We start from the raw sequence: 11,949 nt of genomic DNA on the forward strand, positions 1-11,949 counted from the left end.
AAGTCACTGCTCATACCAAGATTACTCACTGAATAGATTCTGTTAAGTGACAAAAGTGAAACTCTTTGGTTTCATTAGTGTTAAGATAAAATCACTTCTGAGTGGACAAAAGTGAGGTAAATTATTCGTGTTAGGCAAAACAGGGTTCACTAATCCCTAAATTAAATTTCTGGGCCAACTGTAAAGTATCTTAGTTATTTAAGAGACAGGGTTCATTCTTAAGCTGGAGCATAATTGGAGTATAATGTTTAAGATTTCATCAGAGCAGATTCAAACTTGGGGTTACTGATGAAAACTCTGTTGAAAAAGTGATTACAATGAGATACGCGTTCTCTATAGCTGTTTATGTCCTGTTTTGGAGTTGTAGGGTCTTTTCGTATTATTTTCCTTAGTAACCGAAGTCGTTACTTGTTGGGTTAGCTTATTACCCTCAGTTAGCCTCTCTCTTGATACCTCCTGATTCAAAGTCACAGTTCTGCCCTAGTGATAAGGACAGATATTAGCAGAACAAAATAAAATAATGCAAGCCTTACATCAGGGGTCCTCACCTCTTCAAAAACCTAGAATTGAGACCAACAAAATGCTGCCCTCAGTCTTGTCTCAACACCATTGCTCTTGGGACCCACAAAAGGTGTTACTTACAGATATTTAGGGAATTGCTAATAGCAGCTTCAAGATCTGCTTTTATAGTTTCCATATTAGAAAAAAAGTAGTCTTTCTTCTGCAGTTCCTCTTGCAATGTATGAATTTTTAAAAATCTGGCACAGCAGAAGGGATAGCTGTTTTAGGAGAGCATAATGACTGCTAGTTAATAAATCCCTGATTATACCTGAGGTTCACTTAGAAAAAATCACAACATTATGGTAGGTAGGGGCACAAATGTTATTTTTTCCTTAGCTTGAGCCTGCCTCACCTCTAATATCAAAATATCAGGACGTGGTAAGTGAAAACTGAAACTTCTGACCAGTTCTGGTGTCTCAGTGATGGACAGCTGTCAGTCACTCACTCACTGTCAGCCTTGCTCACTGAACAGCCTGAGAAGTGTGAGCTTTAAATGAACATACTTCTTCCAGAGTCGCTTGGACTTCCCTGTTACTCTAACCTGTGCTTTCTGTGGGTCATTGGTTAGTTACCTGTCAAGAGATTTTCAAAATCATTGTTTTGTGTTACATCTTTAAATTAATTTACAGGAACCTAGGAAGTTATCTAGCTGCACAAATGCTAAATGGAAGCTGTTGGATCCTCAGGAATTCTGAAATTAATTTTGCTGCCTACATACAGCTTTAGAAAATAACCCGTTCGAAGTTAATTCTTTAAAAAATGTATTTACCAGAGATTGCTATACTTTTATTGGATAGAAACATTTGAAATTTTCCATACGCTAGGTTACCAATAATTATCTCTGTGCAGGTGCTTCCCTGACCAGCAAGAGCAGCGTCTCGGGGCAGCCAGTTGCCCATGGTCAGGAGTGAGCTGCTCCGGCAGCCACCGCAGAGCCCTGGTGAGCACTTCCAATTACACACTTGGGAGTTCCCACACCACACCGCACCGCTGATAAGTCTTTCAGGTGTCTCAAGCAATATATGTACCTCTCATATATATTATATCGTATTTGCATTTTTTTTTTTTTTTTTTTTTTTGCCTCTAGGAATATCATCAGAGTGCATGTAAAAACACACAGAAATACAAGGAGTGTTGTTTGGGATGCCTTCCTATTCAAGTGGCCAGTTATCATATTGGAAAAGGAAATTGTGTTTCATAGAGAGCTTGTCCTTGGCAAAACTAGGCTTTCACCCCTAAAAAAAAATATTTATCTCAGTCTTTTGTTTGTTGAAAGTGGGCCTATTGTCTATAATTTGGCATTTTCACTCTTAGCCTTTTTTTAGATACATACTTTGCCCATTTATGGGATGTGAGTTAGCAGCTTCTGTTTTATCCAGGTTTCTAGGGAAGTTAGTTAGGTTGCTCCTCCCAAGGCCTGCACTCTGTTGTCTGTATTTAATAAAATGCAAGTGTTTTGTTACAAATTACCAAATAAGCATTTTCTGACTCTTTGAAACAAAACTTGAAACATATTGTAGCAACAAGAGGATTCATTTGGAACAACCAGACCTTAAAAATTTGGTGAGTGCTAGTTTTGTGGGAGAAAATACCTTTTCAGAGTGAAATGCTAAAATGATTGTTTGATGCAGGGCTTCCATGGGTATTTCCAGGATCATATTCATCTTGAAAATGATTACTCTAATAAGGAAGCTACTACAAGAGAAAACTCAAAGACCATTATTTAACTAATACTGATAAAACTGTGTGTTACAGTGATAAATTGATAGAAAAATGGTTGAGGTTTTCACAGGACATTTATGGGAGTATCACAGGCCCGATTCTTTACTCTGTAATACCAACTTTATTAGATGGTTAAATAAATTATATTAACTCCAAAGTAAAGAAAAGCACTTCCTAGCAGAAGTACTGCTGCAAAACTTGACAAAATACAGTTTATTTGGAAGGCAAATGAATCTGAGTAGTTAAAAGAGTTAAATGCAAGGAATTCAGCCTGGTTCTGTAATAGGCATGCAGTGCACATTAATATTGTCTCCTCGGTGTTTAGAACATGCTCAGGTCTACAAGAAGAAATGAACACTTCTCGTGATTATACAGTTTACGGGCTGAAACCCAGAGACAAGGGGCTGTGGTACATTTGAGACAGAGCTGCGTGTGTGTAAGAGTGGAGCAGGTCAGAGCCAAGCGCAGCACACTGGCCACATCCAGACATGCGGCTGCAGGAAGGATGCAGGGGAGAGGAGAGCTCAGTGGAGCAGAAAGCCATAAGGGCTATTTGCCCTTGATTATTTCAGAGGGACCGGGAAGTGTTATTAAAATATACATGTGTTATTAACGCGTTCCTCTGGCCATAGTGAAAGCAGTGATTATTTTAGGAGAGATTTGGTAGGTGAGTGGCTTAATGAACTGGAGAAAGGAGAATATTTTGCAGAGAAAGTACTGTTAGCAGTAGAATGGAAAGGGTTGTGAGAACAGGGCAAGTTAGAGGCACTGACCAGTTCTGTGGAGGCAAAGTCAAGAAATCAAAGCTGATAAACCAGGGAGAGTTCCTCACTGTGTTCAAAACAAGCAGTGCAGTGATCACAATGACAGGCAATTCCATCTGATTGAAGAGAAGTAATATGAATAAATGAAAGATAGGAGGATTTCTGTAACCAAAGTGAAAGGCAACTGGGGCAGAGAGAAATACTTTAGTTACAAACAGGAAGGATTGATTCTGATACTGCATAGGGAAAGAAATAATGCTTGTTAATTTCTCAGCTATAAGGATAGAATTAGAAGACTGATGTACAGAAGGGGGAGGCATTCAATAGTCGCACAACTCAGCATTTTCAGCGACTTCCTGATCTTTTTCCCTCTTTACACCCTCTCCTCTCTCCTTCTTTGCCTACTTTGTCTTTTCTATCCCCACTAAAGGTACTATCTTACAGGAGTTTAAAACTTACTAAGTTCATAGTATAGCAGATGCAGAAATAAAAAGGGAAAAAAGCTAACAATTTTATACATTTCTTACACTCATCAAGAAGTTTGTGGCAGTACTGGTATTTTTATGACCTCAAGTTGTCCTAGTTGGGCTTTATGGACATTTCAAAATGCAAAGTTAATTTAAGGTATAGTATGAGTAATCTATAGCCGCGTGAATCCCTTTGACTCAGACAACTACAGAAATTTATTTATTTCAGTTTATTAATTCAGTTTATTTATTAATTCAGTTTATTTTGGGTTATGCTGATGTGTGTGTATTATAAAAGATAGCTTAGGGCTAAAATTATGCTTTGTTTTGGTTTGCACATTGAAAGTTACCTCCCATATTTATCTCCCATATCTCCTTAAATGAAAGTATCTCAGTAAATAGCATCACTGCCTGTCTTTGTGTCTGCTCTCATTATTTTTTTAGCTAATTGTCCTATGTCTGGCTTCCAGGTAAAGCTGGCCATGAGAAGCAAAATCTGAAAGTGCTCTTACTTACATACCTAATGCAGCCATCCAATCACCTGTCCTGGTCTTTTCTTGTAGAAAACATGTCTGGTGAGGACGTTGCCACTGGAATATTTATTATTGGGGGTGGGGGGGAGGGGGGGGAGAGGGGAGCAGGGGGAGGGAGGGACAGCAATCAAACAATCAGCCAAAGAAAAAAATAGTGGAATAGTTTTCATTTGATTTTTAGATTACTGTTTTCTGATTTAATGGATGCTGCTGGTTTTACACTTGTTTTCACCAGTTTGACTGTATTTTGCTGTATATCAAAACCACACAGAGTTGTGGCTAGACCTTCTTTATGTATCATATAAATCTATTTAAGTGACTAAATAAATAAACACTGCCACGATGGGGTAAGAGTGAAAGATTGCATTGATGCTATTAGGAATAAAAACGTTTTGGAAGTACCACTATCAAATCAGCTGTGAAAATGCAATATAGGCACATGCACACACAGCACCTGCAGTTTTTTTTTCCTTCAGATAAATGTCAAAACTGCAGAAGTCCACTTTCATTTGAGTAACTGACTCGTTCTTCAAACCCACAGACGGCTTGGCAGGTAGCAGTGCATCTTCCATTAAAAATGTAAGTATCAGTTTATTTAGCATTCTGAAAGCACAGTAAAGAACAATATGACTATTCAATGCCTAGATCTCATAAGGTTCTACCTAGAAAAGACTGCTGTAAGAATAAGGCTAAATCAGTATCAGCTAAATCTGTGGTAGATAATGTAATTTATGTTGCTATGTATCATGTTAACGACTCACAAACAATGCGCACATTAAATTTTTTCATTTGCAATTTAAGATTCTCAGCATAAGAGATGCAGAGACAAGGATAACCCATGTTTTCCATGAGAGATTCATGGAAACTGAAATATAAGGTCTTTTAATAGTTCATGATAACTGTTTTTCTTGGCTTAAGTGTAGGTTTTAAAAAATGGTGCTCATTGTTTTGCTTGTAGTTCTTTCATGCATGGACAATCGTGCTGATGATGCATTTACTTCAAGTGAATTTTCCAATTGAAAAAGTGCTCTTGAGTAGTTTAAGTACTATGAATCACCAAAAACTCATCTAAGTCCCATAAAAGCGCTGGCTGCAAAAACCAGCCCTGAAAAGAAGACATATTGGGATTGTTCTGCATGATTCAGCTAAACAGAAATATATTTTGTCGACACAGAAGAATTTGAAGAATTTGACAGTTCTGTGAAAATGAAATTATAATCTGCTAGAAAGACAGAAATTAACTCTTCTGGAACCCCCTGGTTATATCCTTCAGTCATTCCTCAGTGGCCCGAAGCAGAGATTCTGGATGTGAGAACTGCAGCCCTTGAAATTCAGCATTTGTGTGGGATATATTTCATTCCTCATGTCTTTCTCTACTTTTTAATTTGGTATGGTCTCTCTTCTTTCTTAGTTTTTGTTGGCGTAGTCTGATTGTTGGAAGTCCTCTTTTTTTTTTTTTTCTTTTTCTTTTTTTTTCTTTTTCTTTTTCTGTGATCATTGCCTGCACCATTTAGGCAACTAATATTTCTGAGACAGTCTGGTTAGTATGAATGCAATTTATTTATTTCATATATATTATAATATTTCCACTGAAGCAACTTTTAGTCATACGTAGTTTTCAGGGAGACATTACTGATTTTCAAGTTATTATTCAATTATTTTGTAATTTTTACTTAATGCTAACTTTGGAAGCAGATAAAATTAGTTAGTAAACTATAGCACTTGAGCTTTTCAAAATGTAAAATATTTATTAATTTTTTCAAAATATTAAGCCCTTGGCTTAGTTTTTTTTAAAAAAACAAAACAAAACAAAACACGTTTGAACTTATGTTTAAATTTATACTTAAATGTTTAAACTTATGCTTATGTTTAAACTTATGCTTAAAGGTGCAACTTTAAAAAAGCAATTTATATATACCGAGAATTTTTCTTAGAAGTTGATGATGCTTTCTGTGCCTTGGATAACACTGTGTTACTTCAGGTGAGCAACCTAAGTGCAGGGGCTTCCTCATGTTTGGAGTTTCTGTCAGGATGAAAGGCCCTGGGGTCTGCATCCAGTCACAGACTGCCGGGCCCATGTGGTGCTCCTGTCAGGGCTGAGATGGTCGCGGTGGTCACAGCGTGTTTGCTGCTTGCCGTCACTTACCCAGCTGTAGGCCCACTAGTGCCAGTGCCTGGGATGGTGGATAGGTTTATATATATGTATAAACCCATCTCTGGGGGTGTTTCAGGAAAGGTTGGATGTGGTTTAGGGACATGGTCTAGTGGGTGACATGGGTAGTAGGGTGATGGTTGGGCCAGATGATCTTGAAGGTCTTTTCCAGCCTTAATGATTCTATGACCACCTCCAATTTGCCATGCTGAAAGACAACGATTTTGCCCACATGCATCCACAGCAACCACATTCATTTTGATTCTGTTTCCGAGATAGTTTGGATACCACGTTAAGATGTCAGTGGAACTTGCATGAGGGATACCACAGGAGCTGCCTGGGCACCAGCCACCAGCCCCTTCCCTGAGCCACCTCTGTGACAAGCCTGGTTATGTTGCTGCTGAGGAACATGAAGTGAAACAAAACAAAACAAAACAACCAGAAATTATGCACCTACAGTGTGAGGGTTTGCCCTTTCTAACTCATCACCTCTGACACCCAGTAATGATGCTGCCAGAGTTAAGAGCAAGATTGCGGCAGTGACTGCAGGGTTTTGTCAGTGAGGGGGAAAGAGTTCTCTCAACCCAGTTCTGCAGGCTTGGTGTTCCTCAGGTCATGAAGTGCAGTCCCACAGAAAGGAAGTGCTCAGTCTTGAAGCACAGGTACCGCTGCAGGGACTGGGAAAGTCCTCTTATGCAGACATGTCCACAGGCAACCACAAAGCCTCTGATAGCCGCCATCAGCTCCACTCCTGTTGCGGTAGGCAGGGCAGGTGGCAGAAGCATCCCTGTACAATGTGGTGCTCTGAGGGTTTTGATCCATTCTGTGCCATCAAAGGGAGCCGAGGTGGGCCACAAAACCCACATGAGACAAGGAGCCTGAGCTCACCAACTGTGCTGCGCCAGTGGCCACCCTAGCCTTGAAGAGATGTTGAGTCCTGGATGGTTCAGTGCAGATCTCTTCCACAGGAGTATTTTCAAACCAGTGTTTGTTGTAGATGGCTTTTTAATTATTAATCAATTAGCCAGGAAAGGCCTAGGGGAAGCCTTGGAACTGAAGAATGTGGAAATTTGTCTGGGTAGTTACAGTCCATATTCTGGGAGTTTGGTTACAGTTCCTTGAGAATCTGGAGTAAGAGTGTCTGAAATGTCCTTCAAGGGTGAAAGATACTTGAGAAAATTTAAACATTTATCCCGTGTTTTATTATTTGGTAAATAAGCCAGTTAGCCTTACTTTGAGGCCCATGCTGTTCTTTGAAATAAAACACTCTATGAAGGTGAAGTGTAATTAAGTAGCTCACACCCTCTGATGAGCTATTAGAACAGTGACTGTAGAATAAGCAGGAATATATGCATAGTCTTTTGGCCTCTACAGCTTCTTAAGCAACATAGATGATGTCTTCCTCTTCCCCACTAAAAATAAATAAATAAATAAATAAAAGTGTTGGGGGAAGTTACGGAGGGGAGGAAAGCTATATGAACACGAATGTTTAGTACCCCTTGAAGAGACACATAACAGAGGATGCATTTGTATCACAAAGTGAAAATGATCAGTGATCAGTCCTAACTCAGCTTCATCATCTTGAAGACATGCCTCTCTTAAGTACAAGCTCTGTTTTAAATCAAGAACATTTGTTCTGATTTACAGTTAAAACAAATCAAGCTTCCATCTAGGTCTACAACCCGTCTCCCCCTTTCTCCTCTTTCCTCCCCCTCCTCCCCCCCCAAAGGCAAAAGAGTGATTTGGCACAACATTTGAAATATTGATCAAACAATTAAGTGTTATTTGGGAAGAAGGAGGAAAAAAAAAAAAAAAAAAAAAAAAGTTGAGAAAGGCCCATATGGATTGTTCTGCAAAAGTCCTACAGTGGGGCACACCGATTGTGCAACATTATGACAAGCTCACTTCCCTTTTCAACATAAAACAAAGAACTAAGTTCACATTTCTAAAATGTTTCTCTTTGCAGTTTGCCTGTTAAGTTTGAAGATTGGCACAGAATATTCGAACAGCATCAAACTAATGCTTTTGGAGATAAAAACATTTATTTATTTTTGTTTGTTTGTTATCCTTTGGTGGTTATTTGCACAACAGGAATTTTGAGGTCACTGTTAGGACTTTCTGAAAGTAGAATAGCCAAGAACCACTTTTTGTGCCTTCCAGTCACATGCATATTCCCTCTTTCCTACTCCGCCCAACTCTGATTACACTGTTTTCACAGCTGCCTCATCTGTCGTCTCCCAACACCCTTCCTGGGGTTTCCACCCTGCTTATCGTGCCAACATTGTGCTTCACAGGGCCAAAGAGGTGTGAGAAACCAGGATGGGTGACATGAGGGCTGGAAGGAAGGGGAGGAAGCAGTGCAGCCAAGCCTCAGCACTGATACCTGATGTGATCTGGATGAGCAGGGGCTTCATGGCAAGCGTATGATGGACTGACATCTACATGCAGGACTGTACTTTTGTATTCCCAGTCTTCCTGCCTGAGGCTTGGTTTGTCACCTGTTCACTGTCCTGCTTCACTGCTTTTCGTCTCCACTACACAGGCCTGTTCCCTAGCACTGCGTATGGGGAACAACTGGTGAGTTAGAGGGAGAACTGAAGCAGATTGTGAAACCCGACACTGCTGTTGTTTGCAAGCTACAGTTGTTTGTGCTATGTTAGGGGCATGACTTTTCTTAAATTAAATCAAGATCTGAGAAGTGACGTACCCCAGAGATGACTTTTAAATTTCAAGTTTGTGGCTGTTTAAATTGAGGAACAAAATTATCCCAGACTGTTTAAGGTTGTGGCTAACCAAAGCAGTGCTGACAAGTCAATGGTGGTGCTGTGGTTGTGGAGACTGAGGCAAGTATGGCTGTAGTTTATCCAGACGTGTTTGTCCACAATATTTTCTCTGAAATAAGAGTGGTCAGCACTGAAGGAGCTCTCCAAAGCTCTTCGGGAGCCACATGTAACACACATTACACAGGCCATAACAGTATGCCAGCTCAAAAGAGTACTGCAGAAAGGCTGACCAAATCTCACCTTCCGAATAACCTAGAGATAAAAACAAATAATGAAGCATGTAGCAGTTAAGTTACCTGGGATAAGCCTGGAAAATGATAAATACAAGGTTTATCTTTAGAAAGCGGGGAAAGGAAGAGCCAGAGACTACAGAACAAATAATCAAACTAGCTGCAAAGACAAATTGGGCTATTCAAGTATACAAATTGTACTAAACCAGCCTAATTTCCTTCTAGGATGGGATAAAAAGACCTGTGTATTAGGGTAGAAGGAATAGAGTCCATAAATCACAGCTTTGGTGAAGCTTTTGTAATGGCTATATATGGAATCCCCTTGAGTATGTAAGGGAAATATGGTCTAGATAAGTCAGTTCTAAACCATTTTGAAGCCTAAAGGATATGGTTATAAATGGTTCACTGTCAAACTGGAGCCTGGTTCAAGGGGGAATGTCCCAGAGGTCTGCCATGGACCTGGTAATACTGAGTTGAATATTCATTCAGAATAAATTTCAGTAATAACATTGTTGGTGAAATAAAGAGCATGCTTGCTAAATTTGCAGCAGACAGCAAGTTGAGGGAGCTGCAAACACTTTGAAGGGCAGAATTAGGATCCAGACTGTACCTGGTGTCTTGGGGAAGGTTATAAGAACAAAACACTGTGTAAGTTCATAAGGAAAAACCCCACTCTTATCAAGGAAAATTTGCACTCCAAAACCATAAAAATGGGAATGACTGACGAGGCATAAAAGCTACAGAGAAAATCTTGAAGTTAAAGATGCATGTTGTAGCAAAAAGTTATACATTGTACTGGCCTGTATAAAAAAAGGCACGTCATCTGCAACATACATTAAGTTTTCTTTCTCTGCTCAGTACAGGTGTGGTGTCAGCAGGAGAATGGTGTCAAAGTGTTTTAAAGCCCTTATAGAAAGATGCAGGTGAAATGAGCTGGATCCAGCCATTTTCTTTTTCTCTCCTCTGGATTCAGTGACAACATTAAAGGAACTGGGCTTGTTCAATCTAAAGAGTAGAGAAATAAAAGCAGACAAATTAACCATCCTCAGAAATATAAATGGCAAAGAGGGCAGGAATAACCCCAAAGAGGACAAGCATAACCTGTCAACAAGCAGTAAAGAGTCTACAATGCATCATGAGAGATTTACTTTCAGTATTGGGAAATGTCTGAGAGCAACAGCAATGAGACAATATTATACATTATCTAGGCAGATGCTGGCATCATCATTGTTGGGGTTAGGATCTGTTTAGAAAATATTGCTCAGGAAAGATTAGATATAGCTGATGAGTGGATAGATGGCCTTTCCAAATCCCTTCCTGTTTGACTCTATAAACGTGTTGGATTAAATATCAGTGCAATAAAAGCAACTCAAAATAATCTTCAGCCAACAGATGTGATAGTAAGATTTCAGTATACCAATTTCAATGTTGTTCTTTCCTGCCCTCAGCAAAGCAGGGCAGGGCAGGACTGGCCCCTGACATAAGGTCCTGTTTAAACCAGCAGATCACTGAGACCAGCAAAACAGCACAGTCCTGCTCTGTGTCCTGCTTACTCTTCAAAAGTCAGGCTAGAGAGCGTGAGGTAGCTAGACCAAGCTCATGTTGGGGTGAAGGACCCTTTCCAGGAGCATCACCTCTATCCTCTGGAAGAAGAGGGATTGGCAACACCTTGGCTCCAATCCAAAATGGCCCTTTTCTTTCCCTTTACTTTTTTTTCTGAGGCAGGAATAGAAATGTGCTTGTATTTTTCTCATCCTGTTGAAAAGCCTGTGCCATCCTCACAGAAGAGAGAGATACCAATCCCAATAAACTTTTGGTGACTATCTCAACAGCCCAAATTTTAGTAATTCTTTAGCTAAAGTCACCTTTGCCTGGGGAATACTGACATCTCAAGAGAGAATTTGAGGATGTATAATGAAGTCCTTGTGATCATCTGTTATAAGCCAACTGGATTGTGAATTGAAGATAATTGGATGCACTGATATAATGAGCTGAAGACCCATGTGACAATTAATAATTCTATCTAAATAAAGTTCTAATTCAATATTTTTGGTAATGTAACACTAAATGTAATAGAAGAGAATAATATCTTCCTTCTCAGTTTTTCACAGATGAGTTAGACTGCAAACTCCTGCCTGCACGCTTAACCTGACTTCTGCAGAACTGTTGGCATGTATGTGATCTAAAGTGGACGGACAGGCATGGACTTACAAGGGACACTGACAGGTGTCAGTACAATAAGGTAAGCACATCCGTGTGCCCTGTAACGTGTCAAGAGTCGTATAAACATATAGCCCCTTTGCATTTCCCCTTTTGGTCAGAGGTGCAAGTCTTCATACGTACAGTAAACTTACTTAAAGTCTAGCATTACTAAGCCGCGATCCTAGCACCTCTCATCACTAAATAAAGTGGAGGCTTTTCAGCCGAGTTTTCTCCTCTGTAGCCACAAACATGGCTCATGTTTGTAGTGCAGTAATATGGGACTCCTTGGGTCAGAGTACTGCAAAGAAGGATAAAAACGGAATCCAAAGCTTATGGTTCTAGTGGTTCCCTGGTGGAATCACAAGACAAAGAGTTTGAAGCCCGAATACATTTTAAGTTTTGGAAGTACCTATTTGGTGATTAAAGATTTCAGGTCTTCACTAAAGCTGTGGATAATATTTCTAACATCAAAACTCTCTGAGAAAGATGGATATGTAATGGATCACTAAGAGGAATGACTTTTGCATTGCCAACC

The sequence above is a fragment of the Oxyura jamaicensis genome, chromosome 2 (assembly GCF_011077185.1).
Source record: "Oxyura jamaicensis isolate SHBP4307 breed ruddy duck chromosome 2, BPBGC_Ojam_1.0, whole genome shotgun sequence".
Lineage (NCBI taxonomy): Eukaryota > Metazoa > Chordata > Aves > Anseriformes > Anatidae > Oxyura > Oxyura jamaicensis.